Consider the following 22,360-nt stretch of genomic DNA (forward strand, 5'->3'; position numbering starts at 1 on the left):
CAATGGCTATGGAGGTCATCATCCGAGCCTCTAGGTGGGTGGTAGGAGGTCAAAAGATTAAATCTGGTCTTCATCTCCCGCCCATAAGAGCCTATATGGATGATGTGACCATCCTCACCACAACCAAGGCGTGTGCTAGGCGGCTGCTGAACAAACTGCAAGAAAACATCCAGTGGGCCCGGATGGAGATAAAGCCAAGCAAGTCTAGAAGCATCTCGGTGGTGAGGGGGAAGCTGATGGAACAACGATTCTGTGTGGGTGAGGAGGATATACCAACAGTGTCTGAGAAGCCTGTCAAGAGTCTTGGACGTTGGTATCATGCCACCCTCAAGGACACAGGGCAGGTGGACCAGCTCAAGAAGGATGCTATAACTGGCCTTGAAAACATTGATAAGACCATGCTCCCTGGCCGGTTGAAGCTGTGGTGCCTCCAATTTGGGTTGCTACCCAGGCTAATGTGGCCTCTTACCATCTACGAAGTACCAACCACAAAGGTAGAAAAGTTGGAGAGGCTGGTTAGCTCCTTTGCTAGGAAGTGGCTGGGTCTTCTTAAATGCTTCAGTAACATCGGACTGTATGGAAGATGTGTTCTGGAGCTTCCTTTTTTCAGCCTAGTAGAGGAGTTTAAGTGTGCAAAGGTAAGGCTGGAATTGACGCTAACAGAGTCTCGAGACCCATGTGTTGCCCAAACAGCTCCTACCTTGGTGACCTGAAGGAAATGGACTGCAGCGGCAGCTACTCTGCAAGCAAAGGAAGATCTTAGGCACAGAGACATCATTGGCTTTGTGCAGCAAGGGAGAGGAGGCCTTGGCCTTGGTGAGAGCAGACCGTTGTGGCATACGGCTGCTCCAGCTCAGCGACGTCGGCTGGTTGTAGAGGAGGTACGTCGGCACGAGCAGGCAGCTAGATGTGCAAAGGCTGTCTCACAGGTCAAGCAAGGACAGTGGATGAGCTGGGAAGGAGTTGAGAGGAGAAAGGTCTCGTAGAGGGAGCTACTGGGCATGGAGGCAGTTCACATCAGCTTCATCTTACGCTCCACTTATGATGTCCTTCCCTCCCCCTCAAACCTCAAACAGTGGTACGGAGAGAACCCCACATGCCCCCTCTGTCCATATCCAGCTAACCTCAAACACATTCTCGTTGGCTGCAAGACAAGTCTGTCACAAGGGCGTTACACCTGGCGGCACAACCAGGTTCTGAAGTGTCTAGCAGCCACGTTAGAGGCCAGAAGAGTGAAGATCAATGCCCTTCCCCCGCCAAAATTACATCATAGATCCACAAGAGAGTTCATCCGAGAAGGTGCAGAGTCAACCAAAGGCCATATACCAGACATAGGCCAGCTCGGAAGGGCTCGCAACTGGAAAATGGCGGTGGATCTCATTTAAAAGCTCTGCTTTCCTTCAGAGATAGCCAGATCAAACCTCAGACCAGATCTTGTGCTCTGGTCCTCCTCACTGCATATCGTGTACATAATAGAACTCACGGTTCCTTGGGAGGCCGCTGTGGAGGAGGCATTTGAACGCAAAAGCCTTAAGTACACCGAACTGGCAGCTGATGCTGAGCAGAATGGATGGAAAGCCAAGGTCTGCCCAGTGGAAGTTGGCTGCAGAGGTTTTGTGGGCCGGACAACCCTCAGGCTGCTTAAGGATATTGGAGTTCGAGGACAAACCCTGCGAAACACCATCAAAGCCCTCTCAGGAGCAGCAGAGACAGCCAGTCGGTGGCTGTGGGTGAAGAGGAGAGATACCATCTGGAGCTCTAGTAAGACCTGCATCATATAATGGTTAAAAGCAGAGGGGGGCTCACCTGGGACGCCAGGTGTTGCCGATGAGCCCTCTGGAGGTGTCGTGGGCCTATCATTGAAACACCGGTGAAGGAGGGTGCCCACCTGATGACCCCAATGAAGCTGTCAACCATCCCCCCATCTCCTATGTCCCCTATTTTGTAATCCCACCCAACTAGGTCCAACACCATAACCGCTTTAAAGCAGCTCCAAAGGAGGTAGCCTACTGTTACCACTCTACTCAGGTTATTTGTATCATGGGATTGTTCCATCTAGTCCTAAAATTGAACTATGTTACCCGTGTGCCTGTGGCTCTGGCTAAAATGTATTTGGAGGCTTACACATAAATTAGTTTCAGACATGGCAGAATGGGGACTGACATCTACAGAAATCTCCACACACAGGTTAAGTGATAAACAGATCAAAACAAATGGGTTTTCATATTCCAACATTTGATCCGGAAGTAGCACTTTTAAAGACGGAACCGCAGACTGTAAAATGATCTGTACTATGGTATGTGATCAGATCCTTTTTAGCCTCCACTTTTGTAAGTGTGTATAGATGTAGAAGCCTGTACATGTCAGTCCATGTTGTGCCATGTCTAAAATAATTTCTGAATAGGGCTCCGAATACATTTTAGCCAGACACACGATTTATTTTGAAAATAAAAACTTTCGGACTATGAAATTGTTTATTTTTTGGTTATTTTTTTCTGTTTCTGTCGCTTCATTTTTCTTTTAGAATCAGAGATCAAACTGTTTTTTAATATTTAGTTATTGCTTTTCATCACCAAAAAAGGAAAACGTTTTGTTTTTCAATTTTCTTTTTTGTATTTTGGAATGAAATTCAAACAAACCAGTTGTCTTGTTTTCTTAATTTCCATTTATGAAAAGAACATTTAATGACCAAAACATACACTGACCCTAAGCACGTCAAAGCGGACCTTGCTTTTCATGAGTGTACGGTTTATTTGTGATGCGAGAGTATTTGTCTGATATCTGGAGAATGTGTCCTGCAACTCTCCTCACTAACACATTTAGCTTTTTAGATAGCTAGTTAACAACAGAGAGAAATAGTTTTTGTGAAAAATAGACTTAACTATTATTTTTTGCCAAAGTCCACCAGCTAAACTTTGTCTATATATAGATGTCTCTCTCTCTCTCTCTCTCTCTCTCTCTCTCTCTCTCTCTCTCTCTCTCTCTCTCTCTCTCTCTCTCTCTCTCTCTTTATATATATATATATGTATGTATGTATATATATATATATATATATGTATATATATATATATATATATATATATATATATATATATATATATATATATATATATATATATATATATATATATATATATATATATATATGTATGTATGTATATATGTGTATATATACACTACCGTTCAAAAGTTTGGGGTCACCCAAACAATTTTGTGGAATAGCCTTCATTTCTAAGAACAAGAATAGACTGTCGAGTTTCAGATGAAAGTTCTTTTTTTCTGGCCATTTTGAGCGTTTAATTGACCCCACAAATGTGATGCTCCAGAAACTCAATCTGCTGAAAGGAAGGTCAGTTTTGTAGCTTCTGTAACGAGCTAAACTGTTTTCAGATGTGTGAACATGATTGCACAATGGTTTTCTAATCATCAATTAGCCTTCTGAGCCAATGAGCAAACACATTGTACCATTAGAACACTGGACTGATAGTTGCTGGAAATGGGCCTCTATACACCAAAAACCAGACATTTGCAGCTAGAATAGTCATTTACCACATTAGCAATGTATAGAGCAGGGGTCGGCAACCTTTACCACTCAAAGAGCCATTTTGGCAAGTTTCACAAATTAAAGAAAGTAATGGGAGCCACAAAGAAAAATTTAAAATTTAAAATGAAAAACACCGCATACAAAGCTTAAATGCTTTGTGCTATGTTAACCAGGGGTCTCCGACACACGCACTGGCACGCACTTTAATGTGGAAATTTGATGTTAGTGCAGCCCGCGAGTTTTGAATGAATGGCGCTTGATAGCGTCATACTTGCCAACCCTCTCGTTTTTCCCGGGAGACTCCCGAATATCAGAGCATGATGACACTGCATTTGGCGCCCTCTACAGTCTGCCCTAACAGTGTACCTGCTCGACCACACGTAGAATGCAATTTCAGCTTGCTCACGTAAGTGACAGCAAGGCGTACTAGCTCAGCAGCCACACATCTTACACTAACGGTACCAATACCCAGAATCCCATGCAGCCCTAACTCTTCCGCTCAACCAACGCACGGAGAGGGGGGGGGGGGTTGATGTGTGGGGGGATTTGGTGGTAGCGGGGGTGTATAATGTAGACCGGAAGAGTTAGGGCTGCATGGGATTCTGGGTAATGGTTGTGTTGTATTTATGTTGTGTTACGGTGGGATGTTCTCCAGAATTGTGTTTTTCATTCTTTTTTGGTGTGGGTTCACAGTGTGGCGCATATTTGTAACGTAACAATGTTAAAGTTGTTTGATACGGCTACCGTCAGTGTAAGCTGTGTGGCTGATGAGTAAGTATGCTTTGCTGTCTCCTGTGTGTGCAAGTAATAACAACATGCAACATGTGGCTGGACTGGCACGCTGTATGTAAATGCTATAAAGGACAATACTGCAGTGCAATTAGGGCACGCCCTTTATTTAGTAATTAGAGTGTAAATAGGATTATTTTTTCCCTGGGAGTAACCTATGAGAGACACTGAGATCCATAAATCTCCTGGGAAAATCGGGGGGGTCGGCATGTATGTAGCTGAGCCGCATCAGAGTTGTCAAGGAGCCGCATGCGGCTCCGGAGCCGTGGGTTGCAGACCCCTGGTATAGAGTGTATTTCTTTGAAGTTAAGACTAGTTTAAAGTTATCTTCATTGAAAAGTACAGTGCTTTTACTTCAAAAATAAGGACATTTCAATGTGACCCCAAAGTTTTGAAAGATAGTGTGTATATATATATATATATATATATATATATATATATATATATATATATATATATATATATATATATATATATATATATATATATATATATATATAATAATGGCTTAGATTTTATACAGCGCTTTTGTATTATTAGATACTCAAAGCGCTCACAGAGAAGTGAGAACCCATCATTCATTTACACCTGGTGGTGGTAAGCTACATTTGTAGTCACAGCTGCCCTGGGGTAGATTGACGGAAGCAAGGTTGCCAGTTTGCGCCTACGGCCCCTCCAACCACCACCTATCATTCATTCATCCCCGTGATCGCGGGGCACCTGCTGATTGGGCTGGGCATTGCTCTGGTGTATCGTCAAATTCGGAAGACGATGGCAGCCACTCAAGGAGCCCAACGGCTGTTCATCGCAATGGAAGGATTGGGTCGGGCTGTGGGAACACAGACTGGGGCGATTTCTGATTTGAATCGCAAAATGGATCTCATCTTGGAGAAGCTTGCTGAGAAGGAAGAATTACATTGAATTTGAGAGATCCAGCACGGGGACACAGAGCAGGCAGGTCATTGTTTTGACTGCTCGAAGAAAACTACATCTTAATCTACGATTTGACTCCGTCGAATGGCCTTGATTCTATCAGGAACAGGCTGTTCTGAAAAACTCCCCCGAGGACTCCTCAACGACGGATGCTTTTGACCTTCCTTTTTTTCAATAACACCTGGCGTCGAACTTTGAGATCGGCCCCAGTCCACAAAAACATTTCAACATCTCACCCAAGTAAATTGGGCATACATGCACGCACCCGCACCCGCCCCTCCCCCAATCAACGCCTTCACCACTGCTTAATTTCTCCGGGGTTGTGGATGGCTGAGTAGCGCTTTATAGCGGCAGCCGGCCTCCAGGGCCCCAAATCCCCCCCCCCCTCTGTTGTGAGTTGTTGTGATTACATGTATCATGTTTATGTGTGCCATGCTATGTGAGGTTTTTTCCTCGGACTCAGTCTGGACCCCTCCTGAGGGTCCAGCCTTAGACTGATATTTTTTTTTACTCTTCCCCCTTTCCCAATGTCACCTTTTTCCCACCTTTTTTAAGGAGCGCCGTTAGTGGCTGATCCGTTGGCGGTCCCGTCTTGTCCCCTTGTAACGTATGTCTGCTCTTAGTGGGACTGTGCCGAAAATGAAATTTCAGTTCTTATGTGTCTTGTACATGTTAAAGAATGGACAACAATAAAGCATCTTGATCTTGATCTTGATCATTCATTCACCAGTGTGAGCGGCACCGGGTGCAAGGGTGAAGTGTCCTGCCCAAGGACACAACGGCAGCGGTTTGGATGTCAAGAGGCGGGGAGCGAACCTGCAACCCTCAGGTTTCTGGCACGGCCGCTCTACCCACTACGCCATGCCGCCCGTGTGTGTGTGTATATATATATATATATATATATATATATATATATATATATATATATATATATATATATATATATATATATATATATATATATATGTATATATAGATATGTGTATAAGTGTATATATATATATATATATATATATATATATATATGTATATATATATATATATATATATATATATATATATATATATATATATATATATATATATATATATATATATATATATATATATATATATATATATATTACTTTGTCTAACACCATCATTATCACAAAGTGCATTTTCTTTATGAGGAAGCTCTGGTGTTGTTTTGTTTGTTTTATTGCTGCTATTTCGACTGTCCATGTTTTATAAATTCATACTTTGTGTTTATTGGCAGATTGCCTGTCTCTGCTTTAAGAGTTTTTACTTTTGTAACAGCCTAATGAGCAGCAAAGTTAAAGTATAAATAAATATTTTTGAATGGAGTAGTTAACTTTATTGTTGGCATATTCCTAAAACTCTATTACGCTGAATTTAAAAGCCTCAAAGCCACTGATTCGTTGACTAATTATTAAGATAGTTGATGACTGGTGGTTAGTTGCATCAGGGGATACAGGATACTGTCAAATTAGCGTAAGAATCATCTTAAGATGTTTTAATTTAGTCGCTCGGCCATGTGTACGTTGATAAACCGCACTAACTGACAACCTCAAGAGCATTGCTGGTTACCGGGTTGAGAGCTCAGGCTTTAGCTAGCACGCTCGTCTCCCGTGCCGAACGACCCAAGTTCAAATCCCGGGCATTTAGAAAAGCAGGGACTGAATCAATCCATTGTGGTGAAGAAGGATCTGAGCCGGAAGGCAAAGATCTCAATTTACCGGTCAATCTACGTTCCCATCCTCACCTATGGTCATGAGCTTTGGGTTATGACCGAAAGTACAAGATCACGGGTACAAGAGGCCGAAATGAGTTTTCTCCGCCGGGTGGCGGGGCTCTCTCTTAGAGATAGGGTGAGAAGCTCTGTCATACGGGAGAGCCAGATGAGGTGGTTCGGGCATATGGTCAGGATGTCACCCGAACGCCTTCCTAGGGAGGTGTTTAGGACACGTCTGACCGGTAGGAAGCCACAGGGAAGACCCAGGATACGTTGGGAAGACTGTGTCTCCCGGCTGGCCTGGGAACGCCTTGGGATCCCCCGGGAGGAGCTGGACGAAGTGGCTGAGGAGAGGGAAGTTTGGGCTTCTATGCATAGGCTGCTGCCCCACAACCCAACCTCGGATAAGCGGAAGAAGATGGATGGATGGATCATAAGCATAAACGAAATGTTGAATTGTTCTTATGAAATTGTTCACGTGATTCCAGCATTGATTCCATCAATGGAATGCTTTCTTGTCTAACTCAGTGGTCCCCAACCACCGGGCCATGGCCCGGTACCAGTCCGTGGATCAATTGGTACCGGGCCGCACAAGAAATAAAAAAAATAAAAAAATGTTTTTTTTATTTATTTTTTATTAAATCAACATAAAAAACACAAGATACACTTACAATTAGTGCACCAACCCAAAAAACCTCCCTCCCCCATTTACACTCATTCACACTCATTCGCACAAAAGGGATGTTTCTTTCTGTTATTAATATTTCTGGTTCCTACATTATACATCAATATAGATCAATACAGTCAGCAGGGATACAGTCCGTAAGCACACATGATTGTATTTTTTTATGACAAAAAAAAATAATTTAAAAAAATACCATACCCCGGTCCGTGGGACAAATTTTCAAGCGTTGACCGGTCCGCAGTTACAAAAAGGTTGGGGACCACTGGTCTAACTCTTGACATGATGTAGAACTTTTGTTCGCAAACACCAGGCTGCAGCTATTGCCTTTTGCCGACACAATTTCTTCCAATTCCTACAAGGTTTCTTCACCACTGTGTCTGTGTTAGCTCGATCAGAACATGGGAGGAAATGGGAAAACTGCAGACTTCTGCCCTTATTACTCCCTTCAAACACCAGAGAACGATGGTCCTTACACCGTGGCTCCATAGCAGCGGCACAAGGACACACAAACACAATTCCACCTCCTCTTTCATTGGCCTCAAGTTTGTTTGTCTTTAATTCCCTGCTGTTAGGAGCGAGTAATGGGGACTCTGGGACAGCTGTCATTCCATCGTGACCTCAGCAAAGAACAGATCAGTAGTGGCACGGTGATTGTCAGGATCAGGTGTGTGTGTGTCGTGACAATGTGAGAGTATGTGTAGGAGGAAGGGGGCTTTGGCATTTGATGTGAAAATAGTGGTTAAATACTGAAAGGGACTTCCTCCACTCTACAACCCCCTTCGGGCACAACAATATGCCACGGCGAATATGTTTATTCAAAGTGAGACGCATTCTGACAGCAGGCCAAAACAAGACTCGCGCACTCAAAGTCTGATGTGACACAGGGCATTAGGAAGTGGAGAGGCCAAATTGAAGGAGAGAGGATGGAGTGTGAATCACTTCCTTCACATATTGCAAGCGTTGATGCATTGAAGTACTTTATTGTAGACATATTGCACAGTTGGACACTTATCGTACCCTGAGTTGTATCTTCTTATTTTCTCTCTGTCTCCTTTACTGTATCGGCATTCTCATGGTCTTCAGTCTTATGAAAAACGATTAATACCGTTTTTCTTTTATTTAAAATGATTCTTTATGTTTTTGAAACGCTTAATAAATAATTAATGTTTTCAACCGTTCCTCTCTCACTTTTCACACAATAAACTATTCCAGTGTTTCTTAACCAGAGGGTCACGGCCCATTGTCGGGCCGCATGCGCCCCCTAGAGTGCTGCCAAAAACATCTGTTTCTTAGCGGTACTTAGTTGTTATACACGTTTCCACCACTTGTGGCAGTAATGACAACGTCAAACAAACAGAAGAAGTCTGGAGCCAAGCCAAAGTTTCTTAAGCGCAAAAATTATGACTATAAGAACAGTGAATAAAAAAACTTATAAATAAATAATATACCACAGTAAGTAAACAAATATTAACTACATAAATACCGTATATTACCAAATAAACGCCCTTGGGCAAATAACCGCCCATGTCGTAATAGCCGCCCGGGGTCTGACCCCATTTTGTGAATTAACCGCCTCTTCCTAATAACCGCCTATGTCCAAATAGCCGCCCATGGGCTGTTATTTGCATAATTTAGATTAAAATGCTACTGGGGTTGCGTTTGCTGCACTATTATAGTTTTGATGGTTTTATAGAGTACTTGGTACCATAATTTTATTTTTCCTGTATGCTGCTTTATTTAAAATTTGGAGTACTGTAGCCTTTATTTTATTTAAGTGACAGTATTATTGTTCTGTTTTGATGGTGGGTTTTATACTTGAGTACTTGGTACCATAATTGTATTTTTGCCGGTAGACTGTTTATTTAAAAAGTTTATTTATTTTTAGTATTCTATTCTATTTGACAATTGTTGCACTACTGCCATGTTGAGGCCTTGTTGATCTCTTGTCTTTTGATAGCCTACCTCATGTTGATCTCTTGTTTTTTTGTTTGTATGTTTACAATAGCTTTTACATTTTAAGTTTTTTGTACGAAAAAAAAATACTGGACAGTAACCATTGTAACCAAATAATGGCCTGGTACAGGCTGGTGCAAAAATAAATAAAAGCCTTGTGCAAATAACCGCCTGCTTCTTTTAAACACCTGTCTCCAAAATCGATACGGTACTCTTTATCTAAAAAAAAAATACAAAAAATGAATTAAAAAAAACAGCAAAAAAAATTAATAAAAAAAGCTTCAAGAGGTATTCACCTGAAATGGTTTTCACCTCACAGGTGTGCTTGAAGCTCATTGAGAGAATGCCAAGAGTGTGCAAAGCAGTAATCAGAGCAAAGGGTGGCTATTTTGAAGAAACTAGAATATAAAACATGTTTTCAGTTATTTCAGTTATTCCACATGTGTTCATTCATAGGGTTGATGCCTTCAGTGACAATCTACAATGTAAATAGTCATGAAAATAAAGAAAACACATTGAACGAGAAGGTGTGTCCAAACTTTTGGCCTGTACTGTATGTGATAATGGGGGCACTACTGATACAGCTCTTAGGGTGTGTGGGATAACAGTGACTTCAAATGATGTGGTGATTTTGCTTACCAACATGCAACTAGGCTGTGACTTTATTTGGCGGTCCCACGAGGACTGACAGTCTCCGGTCAAAACAGTGTTGTTAGACCACCAAAAGAGCTGAAATAAAGGTGGTAAAATGTGGGTGGTGGTGGGGAAGCATGAAGCCCAACATCTTCCATCACTAGGGTCCTCTCTCCAAGTCATCCTATAGCTATGCCTTAGCTCTTAAAAGAAAAATATGCTATAATGTTTTATAAGGTTTCTTCAATTGCAGCATTTAGAAATGTGAAGGTTTTTGAAATGAATAATGCAATAATTACTTGATTTGGTACCTAATTACTTTATGAAGGAGTTGTTATGTTACTAATTCAATTACTTTTTGGGGGAAATACCTAAAAATATAACGAAGGCTGCAACTAACGATTATTTTAATAATCGATGAGCCAGCAATTATTTGTTCGATTTATATACAGCAGTACACGTTTGAAATTAACGTTGAGTCCACTACTTGATTTTAATTTATTTTTCAAACCTATTATGGCAAATTAGATCGCAACAAAATATCATAAATTATTGGGAAACAAATGGTTTCACTTTATTACAGAAAGTATATAACTACAGTTAAAAATAAAAGGGCAAGGTGTCCAGTAAACATGACATTCAGTGCAAAAACGATGTGTACCCATTATCCTTAAGGTTATTTAGCTGCAATTATTGGAAAGGAAAAAAAAGACATGAAAAACATGAACATTTCTGGCAGTCTTTTAATTACATTTTTACTAAACAACTAGTCGACAATAACGAAGGTTTGTCAATGAATTGTTATAATCGATGTTGATTGTGTCGACTAATTGTTGCCCATTACTTGAAAGAGGCCCTATTACGCAAAACCAACTTGTGTTACTTATTGGTACTTCTTTTTGTGTATTTGGTATGTGCATAAGTCCCGAAAATTTGAAATCCAACCATGGAAGAATGGCGGAGATATTTATAAAACAATTTTGCCTTCCTTCATACTTCCTCCAAATGAGCCGTTCGTAATTTGCACAACTTATTTTTGTTTTCCTATTTTTGATGGATATCTCCATATATGGTAAAGTTTTACCCGGAGAGCTTTGCGCAAGTCCGCAATGGGAGTTATTAAGTTTCTTTTTTTTCCCTCTATCCTCTTGTTGTGGGGCAGACTGTCTCGTACATGCACATATATCCTCTACTTTTGCCATTTCTAATAGAAAGTAGCATATAGTTTGTATTTATATCTGTTGGTGGACTTCATATCAAAGCGCTAAAACTACAACATAGATGGCGGGTAGAAGATTGCAGTCGAAGTGGAGGCACATAAATAAGACCGCCCACAAAACGAACAGACGCACAGAAATCGTCTTGAAGATGGTCTGTAAAACATCATCTATGGAAAATTTGGACCAGAGAACCACCATTGCATGTTATATAGACCACAAGGAAGTGTTTTAAATACAGAAGAAAATCAATCTTTGCCACCAGACCTTCGAAACTTAGACTTAGACTTAGACAAACTTTAATGATCCACAAGGGAAATTGTTCAACACAGTAGCTCAGTTACAATGATGGAAAGTGTAAGGATGGAAAGGACAATACAGGTATAAATAGACTAAAAAAGCTATAAAAAAAATCTAACATATATACGAATATACACATAATATGTGTACAGAATAATTTATATACAGATATATTATATTATGTCTATAACATATATACAATATACACCAATGACCATGTACAATATTACAGTATATACAGTATATATGACAGCAGCAGCATAAAATAGAGAGTAGGTCCAGCAGGAAATAGAAGATAGACATTATAAACATTATAAAAAAAGAGACTCAATATCCCTCTTCAAATCAAGACTCAAAACACACTTATTCCTGACTGCTTATTCAATGTAATCATCTTTTCTTCTCTATCTTTGTTGTTGTTATTATTGTTGTTTTTATCCAATTTGATTGTATTGTTTCGATCTTGTACGGTGTGCTTGAGTGCCCAGAAAGGCGCATTATAAATACAATTTATTATTATTTATTATTATTATAATATGACCCTTTTAAAGTACTTTCCCCAACACTCCATTCGAAACAATCTGGTGGACTTAAAACATCTCATTTCAATGTAGCTTTCAGAGGTGCTTCCAAAAGCAATGCCAGCATAAATAGTGTTGAATCCTTCGAAGAATACCCCCCCGAATAGGAAATATGGCTCCTGACTCAGATATTCCCTCCTTATTATTACACTGGAGGCTGTCTGGGCCAGGCGGTACTGTCTCTCAAAGTGAGAGCCAATGCGTGCATGTGTGCATGGCCCTGCCATTGCACTGTACATGACTCATCCTAATTGGAGAGGTCCCTGCCCGGCAGCCGAGGCTTCTCCTGCTGTTTCAGCCTGTTTAAAGTGATGAACCTGAGAAGAGCTGAGCAGTCGGACATCCCAGCAGTTATTGCCACTGTGTTTGACCTCATTCTGTCTTTGTCACCTTTGTGTGTCCCCAAGAATAAATGTGTGCTCCTGACCCTATTTCTATGCGGCATGTGAATGAAAATTTGCTCAGTCTTTCCAAGTGCAAGTGGAACGCACTTCGAGGCTTCCTCTGCACTTTCCAAATCGTAGGTGCATACGTCCACTTAAACACACACTCCGCCCCCTAAAACGATTACATGTCAGCGATCCCTGAAATTTACTTCCTGCTATAGCTGCTGTGAACTCATCACACCCATCTGGGGAATTATGCAAGCTGCAATGCAGTTCTCACCTGTCAATGCACTGTCCACGACCCACTGGGAGGTTGGCTGTCATGTGATAAGTCTGCCTTGACCGATGCAAAGCTGATTGCTGGCAGCTCATCACTTTGGCAATTTAGCAATGAGGATGTTGAGGAATAGTGAACGACAGTGTTCATATAGGAAAAAATGATCAGGCGGGAAATAGGGTTGCCTTCCTTCAGTTTTGCCGTCTGCTCTTGTTCATTGTTTTACAGTTAGGGTTTAAGTGTCCATAAGTCTTCTGCGGAAACTGGAGGATGTGCATCATCATCAATGTGTGACCGTAGCCGAGAGACCTTGCACAACTCTACGCCAGCAGTCGGGGTCACCCATGGCAGAGCCCAGCTCTGAAACAAGGATCCCAGTGTCCCGTGCGATTACTTTGGAGTAGGTGAGGCTACCCCTGGTAGATTGTTTCCAAAGGAGGAGCTGTGATATCAGCTCCGTCTTGACACGGAAGCAGTGACCAGCAAACTGTGCGCGACGTTGGCTCAGACGGGTGCTTGCTTGAGGTAGGTTGCCGTATATTTGGTCCAAGGTGGGATGGGACTGCCACGACAAGCCTCGAACCCTTCGGAGCAGGTTGGTATAGCAACCATCAAGGTGTTTGTGAAGGCGCGCATTGAGGGTCCAGGTCTCGGAGCCGTACATGAGGATGGGTTCAATGGTAAACTTGAAGAAGTCTAGCTTGAGTGAATTGGGCAGGTTGGAGTGCCATATGCTGTCCATTTTATTACATGCTTTCCAGGCTTGGGCTTTCCTGCTACGGAATCCATGATCCAGGAACCGAGGTACCTAAAATCGTCAACTTGCTTAAGTGGGGTTCCAGATTTGGAGGACAGTTGTACAGCAGTTTCGGTTGAGACACATTCTGTTTTCAAGGTGTTGTAGTGGAGACCAACGCAGTTAGCAGCATCCTCTTGAGCATGGAGAAGGGCCTCTGCATCTGCCGATGAGTTGGATTGTATTGCAGGATCTGCAGAAGGCTTAGTCTAGCTGGTGGTTGTGTTAGACAGTTTCCTCTCCTCCAACTTCCGCTTGAGAATTGCTCAGTTGGGTTCAGGTCTGGGGGAAAATGTCTGCTTTCTCAGCAAAGCACTTGTCATCTCAGAGGTGTGTTTGTGACCCAGGTCCAAAAGGAAGGGGCTCGTGCTCTGTCTCAGACTTTTACAGTACATGTTGGAATTAATGTTATTCTTAGTAAACCGCAGCTTTCTAATGCCGGCAGCACTCAGGCAGCCGAGACTATGACCCCTACCACCACCATGCTTGATTGCGGGAAAGACACACCGTTCTTGGTACTCGCTTGTGTTGCCAGATATTCTGGCTATGTGATGAATTGTGTTGTTTGCTACAAAAGCTAAACTCTGACTAATTGCAGGGTGTAAAAAAAAAAAAAAGATTTTCAAGAAATTCACAGCCCCACTAAATTGTGTCCATTTGAATAGTATTGTCCCTCCAGAAGATATACAGTATTAAGAATGGTTGCTGAAATGTGATCTGTTAAATCACTTGACCAGAACTCGTTCACCAAGCTGTAGAACTGAACTTCTTACTTTCGAGTCGCAATGTTTTTTACCCCTATCAACAACTTTCCAAACTTTTCCATCGGCCATTGTGATGCTTGTATTCCTAAGATGGAAAATGGTTTCCATTGGAAAAGCCCACCTGTGTGACTTAATACATGTTCTCCATTCGATCACCGGTGTTTACATGCATTTCAAAAGTTTGTTTTCTGTGTGTCTGCATAAAAACTGTTAGGTCAGGATCCTTTCCATCTTTTTTACCCCGGCATGCCAACTCAACCTGAGAGAGAATGGCGGGTAAAAATATCACTTCCGTGTGGTCTGCTTGTATTTGCCTCGTTGTTGCCTCAGGAGAAAAAACAAGGGATTTAGTCCATTCTGGGCTTCTTTTGTGCTAATATATTGACTACAAAAGACTACCTCTTGTCAGTACTTATTTCTGGATCCCTCTTATATGATATAGATCCATGTTGATTTTTTATTTTTTTTACTCTAAGTTGACAGGAATGCTCAGTATGTCACAGCGGGCTATGCTCCGAACGCCCCCTCAGTGCTTATCTCTACAAAATGTGAATGTGTTATTCTACTGTAATGGAAACCATGTTGGTAACATCTTAACATATTACATTCACTCCAACACACTGTGAAACTCTATCTTACCGCTGTGTCAAAGCTCTTTTATACTGCAGGGATGTGGTGTGTGGGGGGGTAACACAGCGTTTTGCCCAAAGCATAAACTCTATGTGAATGCACACTACAAGGTTTATTTTTTTTCTTGTTTCAAGCGGACATTTTTTTTTTTTAAAGGCTGAAAACCTTGGAGTATTGTGCCTTTTAATGTTCATGTCTGTGTCTTTACATTTGCAGACTAACAGCAGTTCAGATTTCTTGAGGCAATTTGTTTCAGGTAACTGGAGCTTTCGACTGCAGTTGAGTGTATCCTGGGAACTATTAGAGGGGAAAAAAAGAGTGTTCAAGCTTTTCACAATGTTGATGGATCCAACATAATGAGCATGTAACTGATCACAAAGATAGACAGATAATGTTTTTGTGTGTGTGTGTGTGTGACACAGGAGAGTTGCGGAGACAGACACAATGCTAGCCAGTAGAATATTATTATGCACTTTCTGCTCCTGTTGGGATTGCTATAGGCTGCTTGAGACTTTCAGAAATCTTTAAGTAGAAAGCACACTCAGCATACTTTGTGAAAACACCCAATTTAAACGGTTTCCAATGATGGAATGTAGGCATACATTTGACTACACCATATTGGTGATTTTTCGCACCTCTTCACCAAGTTTTTATTTTATTTTTATATATGTATAAGCGTGTTCATTTTTCTGTAGTGGAACAATGAATATGATGCCTCAGGTAAAGCACGACTATTTAGAGCACGGATTCCATGGAGGGTGTCAGAGAGCCAAGAGGTTGGAACAGGTGTTTCTCATGCAGAAAACGCTCATGTAGCCTCCAGTCTTGTCGTCGACTGAGACTCAGCTTTAGAGGACATATGCTAATTAGTTGAGGCTGACTGACATGTGACTAAAACCATTCAAGGGTGGACGTGAGGTAAAGAGAGGTCTGCAACTCGGACGTGAGGGCATGTTTTAAGCGGACCATGTCAACGGTCAATGGAAGGAATGAACCAGGATTGTTGTCCCAAGCTCACTTCTGAGGCTCGGTCTGTCATTGAGGTAATTATAGTATTGTTATAGGGAAAGTTGATCTTAGACCCGTGGCTCCAATAGCCTGGCCAATGTTTCTTTAAAAAAAAAATTTTCAGTTCTTGAACTTTTAGTGCATGAGAAATGAAGAAATAAACACACATGATAATGTAAGCTTACCCAGTTGCTGTGCCTTAGCTCCAGATAAGAGGTATCCAAACTTTTCCATGGAAAATTAAAGCATGCGGGGACCATTGTTATATTATTTATTTTCAAAACCATTCCAATATATAGATTTTTTTAACCTCCACGGCTCCCTTCAAGTTTAGTGCCGGGGACCCAGAAGGGTCTCAGTCATAAAAATGTTAAAAATAAGTCATACAGTATATTAATTTGTCTTTTAAATTTTTTTTATTCAATGCTTAAATCTCTCGATCAACATCAGGTCTGTAGATATAATTTTTCTTCTTTTTTTTAAAATGTTTTATTCTTTCATTGTCAAAACCTGTTTTGGATTGTAAAAACATGAAATATGCACTATTTCCCGCAAAAAATGTCATGGAATATTTGATGTGAAGTAATTGGACCTGAAATAGGTCAATAATTCGTAACACCATTGATTTTGATTCAATGTTATTTTTGAGCAATGACAGTTTAGTGTGTGAATGTGAGTATGAATGTTGTCTGTCTGTCTGTGTTGGCCCTGTGATGAGGTGGTGACTTGTCCAGGGTGTACCCCGCCTTCCGCTCATGTGCAGCTGAGATAGGCTCCAGCACCCCCTGCAAATCCGAAAGGGACAAGCGGTAGAAAATGGATGGATGACAGTTTAAAAAAAACAAACAATTAAATTCTTAGGGATACAAAAGTTCCCCACTCATAAAACTGTTAAAAATACGTCATAACTTTTTTCTTTTTACTTTTAATGCTTACATCTCCAGATCAACTTCAGATTTATCCGTCGATTATAAATTATATTTATTGTTCTTTTCTTTTGTTTGTTTTATGCCCTTTTTGTCAAATGAACCTTTGTTCTTTTATATGGCAAACACACAAAGCATGCAATATTTTCCCCAAAACATATTTCAAAGAGAAACATTCATTGTGAAGTAATTGGAGCCCTGATTAGGTCAATAATTCGTAACAACATTGACTTTGATTCATCATTTTTGTGGGGAAATGACAGTTTTGAAGAAAAAACTGCCTGCATTGCAGTTTTGTATTTTTAGAGTAAACATTGCAACATACTCTTGATACATTTCACCTGTTTGCTCTTTTATTACACTTTTTCATTTGTTCAGGGCCAAAGACTGGTTGCCAATCAATCATTGTGCAGATACACGCTCATATTCACTCTGTCACAGATTGGGGACATAACCCTTGCTGTCTGCAACTGAAGTTGGGCAAGCCAACCACTAGACTACACGATGAGTGGCCCTAAATCAGCACGTCAAATTTGGCCAAGTCATTTTGTTTGGCTTCCCAAATTCAACCCATGCTCCTACTGACCTCTCCTAAGCTCACAATCATTGATGAGATGACTGCAAGGCTAACTAGTTTCCATCTATTGAACGTGACCATCTCTCTTCTACTTTCGGCTTATCCCTGTCAGGGGTCACCACAGCGATTCAATAGCATTAATGGTTTTGACTTTTTTTTTTTTACATCGGATGCCCTTCCTGAAGCAACCCTGGCTGGGAATCAAACCCATGCCCTATTACATGAAAGGCAGGAGTGTGTACCATTACACCACCAGGGATCAAATGTGATGACATCCACGACCTTATATTTAAGTTAAGTTAAAGTTAAAGTACCAATGATTGTCACACACACACTAGGTGTGGTGAAATTTGTCCTCTGCATTCGACCCATCTCCTTGATCACCCCCTGGGAGGTGAGGGGAGCAGTGGGCAGCAGCTGTGCCGCGCCCGGGAATCATTTTGGTGATTTAACCCCCAATTCCAACCCTTGATGCTGAGTGCCAAGCAGGGAGGTAATGGGTCCCATTTTTATAGTGTTTGGTATGACTCGGCCGGGGTTTGAACTCACAACCTACCGATCTCAGGGCGGACACTCTAACCACTAGGCCACAGTGAACCTAAACTGACCAAACTTTAGCCTGCAGCCCATTGGCACATTTTTACTTCGGCCCTTGGAGGCAAAAATTTTGGGCACCCCTGCTCTAAGTACAGTGGTACCTTTAAAGGCCTACTGAAATGCGATTTTCTTATTTAAACAGGGATAGCAGGTCCATTCTATGTGTCATACTCGATCATTTCGCGACATTGCCATATTTTTGCTGAAAGGATTTAGTAGAGAACATCGACGATAAAGTTTGCAACTTTTGGTGGCTGATAAAAAAGCCTTGCCTGTACCGGAAGTAGCGTGACATCACAGGTTGTGGAGCTCCTCACATCTGCACATTGTTTTCAATCATGGCCACCAGCAGCGAGAGCGATTCGGGCCGAGAAAGCGTCGATTTCCCCATTAATTTGAGCGAGGATGAAAGATTTGTGGATGAGGAAAGTGAGAGTGAAGGACTAAAAGGCAGTGGAAGCGATTCAGATACAGAAGATGCTGTGAGAGGCGGATGGGACCTGATATTCAGCTGTGAATGACTAAAACAGTAAATAAACACAAGACATATATATACTCTATTAGCCACAACACAACCAGGCTTATATTTAATATGCCACAAATTCATCTGCATAACAAACACCTCCCCCCTCCCGTCCATATAACCCGCCAATACAAATCAAACACCCGCACAACACACTCAATCCCACAGCCCAAAGTACCGTTCACCTCCCCAAAGTTCATACAGCACATATATTTCCCCAAAGTCCCCAAAGTTACGTACGTGACATGCACATAGCGGCACGCACGTACGGGCAAGCGATCAAATGTTTGGAAGCCGCAGCTGCGTACTCACTGTACCGCGTATCCAACTCAAAGTCCTCCTGGTAAGAGTCTCTGTTGTCCCAGGTCTCCACAGGACAATGGTAAAGCTTGACTGTCATCTTTCGGGAATGTAAACAATGAAACACCGGCTACATGTTTGGGTTGCTGCAGCCGTCCGCTAATACACCGCTTCCCACCTACTTCTTTCTTATTTGCTGTCTCCATTGTTCATTAAAGAAATTGCAAAAGATTCACCAACACAGATGTCCAGAATACTGTGGAATTTTGCGATGGAAACAGACGACTTAATAGCTGGCCACAATGCTGTCCCAAAATGTCTGCTACAATCCGTGACGTCACGCGCAGACGTCATCATACCGAGACGTTTTCAGCAGGGTATTTTGCGGGAAATTTAAAATTGCACTTTACTAATCTAACCCGGCCGTATTGGCATGTGTTGCAATGTTAAGATTTCATCATTGATATATAAACTGTCAGACTGCGTGGTCGGTAGTAGTGGGTTTCAGTAGGCCTTTAAACTTATGAGTATTTTGTCATACGATCTCATTGCTCTGCTTTTTATTATGCTTTAAGTTGCTTGCACAACATTGAGTTATGAGTTTTGTTTTATTTTCATGCCCGACCTCCAACCCCTTGAACAGAGAACGTAAGCACAAAGGAGAGCACCAAGAAGAAGAAACAGACGACATCCACCGAATCAGAAAAACGAGCCATTAAAAACAAGTCCTACCGTGGACCCGACCGGTCAAGGCAGCCAGACAACAGCCTGGTCAGTCCGTATCACACAAAACAGACACACCATGCAGTTAATATGTTAAATATCAGACATTTATCAATTAAAATATGGAGAAGCTGCCGATGTTGTGTAATATACAGTGGCACCTCAATTTATGAGTACCTAAACTTCAAGGTATTTAAGATACGAGCTGACTCTTTACCCTTTGTTATGCTTTAAATTGCTAGCAGGATTTGAGTTACGAGCATTTTTGTTCTCGGTTGAAGTCAATTTTGTAACAGGTTTGTGCCGTCTGAGCATTAGAGAGTTATGTATTGTTACGCTATTGTGTGCCTGCTTCATTTACACAAGAAACAAATGTAAGTTTTAAAATTAATGTGTGCATTTTAGATAACAATATTTGTTATCTAAAAGTTTGTTTTTCTTTTTAAAAATGCATGTTACATGTTGAACTGGTGGTGTTTTGGGGGGTCAAGTGGAGGTTACAGTAAATTGATTTAATTTAATTTAATGAGCAACATTGATTTGAGATACACTTTATTGCCAAAAGTATTTGGCCACCTGCCCTGACTCACATGAACTTGACATACCATCCCATTCCTAACCCATAGGGTTCAATATGATGTTGGTCCACCTTATGCAGCTATTACAGCTTCTACTCTTCTGGGAAGGCTGTCCACAAGGTTGCGGTGTGTGTTTATAGGAATTTCCACCATTCTTCCAAAAGCGCATTGGTGAGGTCACACACTGATGTTGGTCGAGAAGGCCTGGCTCTCAGTTTCTGTTCTAATTCATCCCAAAGGTGCTCTATCGGGTTCAGGTCAGGACTCTATGCAGGCCAGTCAAGTTCATCCACACCAGACTCTGTCATCCATGTCTTTATGGACCTTGCTTTTTGCACTAGTGCACAGTCATGTTGGAAGAGGAAGGGGCCCGCTCCAAACTGTTCCCACGAGGTTGGGAGCATGGAATTGTCCAAAATGTTTTGGTATTTTGGAGCATTCAAAGTTCATTTTACTTGAACTAAGGGGCCAAGCCCAACTCCTGAAAAACAACCCCACACCATAATTCCTCCTCCACCAAATTTCACACTCGGCACAATGCAGTCCGAAATGTACCGTTCTCCTGGCAACCTGCAAACCCAGACTCGTCCATCAGATTGCCAGATGGAAAACTGCTCTAGAGTCCAGTGGCGACGTGCTTTACACCACTGCATCCCACGCTTTGCATTGGACTTGGTGATGGCTTAGATACAGCTGTTCGGCCATGGAAACCCATTCCATGAAGCTTTCTGCATACTGTACGTGGGCTACTTGGAAGGTCACATGAAGTTTGGAGCTTCTGTAGCAACTGACCCCTCTGTCAGTTTACGTGGCCTACCACTTGGTGGCTGAGTTGCTGTTGTTCCCAAACGCTTCCATTTTCTTATAATAAAGACAACAGTTGACTTTGAAATATTTAGGAGCGAGGAAATTTCACGACTGGATTTGTTGCACAGGTGGCATCCTATGACAGTTCCCCTCTGGAAATCACTGAGCTCCTGAGAGTGGCCCATTCTTTCACAAATGTTTGTAGAAACAGTCTCCATGCCTAAGTGCTTGATTTTATACACCTGTGGCCGGGCCAAATGATTAGGACACCTGATTCTCATCATTTGGATGGTTGGCCAAATACTTTTGGCAATATAGTGTATGAGGGCTTTGAGTTCGGTCGTGGAACAAATTGAGCTCGTCAGTTAAAGTAAAAAAATACTATTACTATTATCAATAACGGTCAAGGAAATGCAGCCATACTGACAACAATAAGCTATTGTTTCTCTTTCTTTGTGTTCCCTTGTGTACTATACCCTAATACAGGGGTGCTCATTACGTCTATCGCGAGCTACCGGTTGTGTGTGTCAGTCGATCGTCAGCCAGGCATTAAAAAAATAGTCCTAAAAATGAGCGATCATAAATCTTCACTATGACGTCACTTTCGTCACTTGATTGACATTCACGGCACCCAAGGGTCTTCTGAGATGACGCTGGCTGCTGCCAGATCATTATTAAGAAAAAATTACCGTCAGGAAGGCAAGAAACACTTTTTATTTCAACAGACTCTGGTGCCGTACCTGTCGTCAAAACTCTAAAGACCGACTGCACAGTTGCACAATAAAAGCTCTGCTTCATCCTGCTTGCGCTAACAAAATAAGAGTCTCAGAAAGTTGGCGTGCACAAGCTAGCAAGCTACGGAGTTTGCCGCCAATGTACTTCTTGTAAAGTGTATACAAAGGAGTACAGAAGCTGGACAAACAAGATGCCAAAAACCAACCACTTTAATGTGGTATTGGACAGAAAGGAGGACTTTTTTTCTCCTCCATTTGAAAATGCGGACGTTATCAGCACCACTGTCCGATTCTTATCAATGCAAGTCATCAGAATCAGGTAATACACCAACTTATATTCTTGTCTTCATGAAAGAAAGGGATC

Source organism: Entelurus aequoreus, linkage group LG06 (genome assembly GCF_033978785.1).
Source record: "Entelurus aequoreus isolate RoL-2023_Sb linkage group LG06, RoL_Eaeq_v1.1, whole genome shotgun sequence".
Lineage (NCBI taxonomy): Eukaryota > Metazoa > Chordata > Actinopteri > Syngnathiformes > Syngnathidae > Entelurus > Entelurus aequoreus.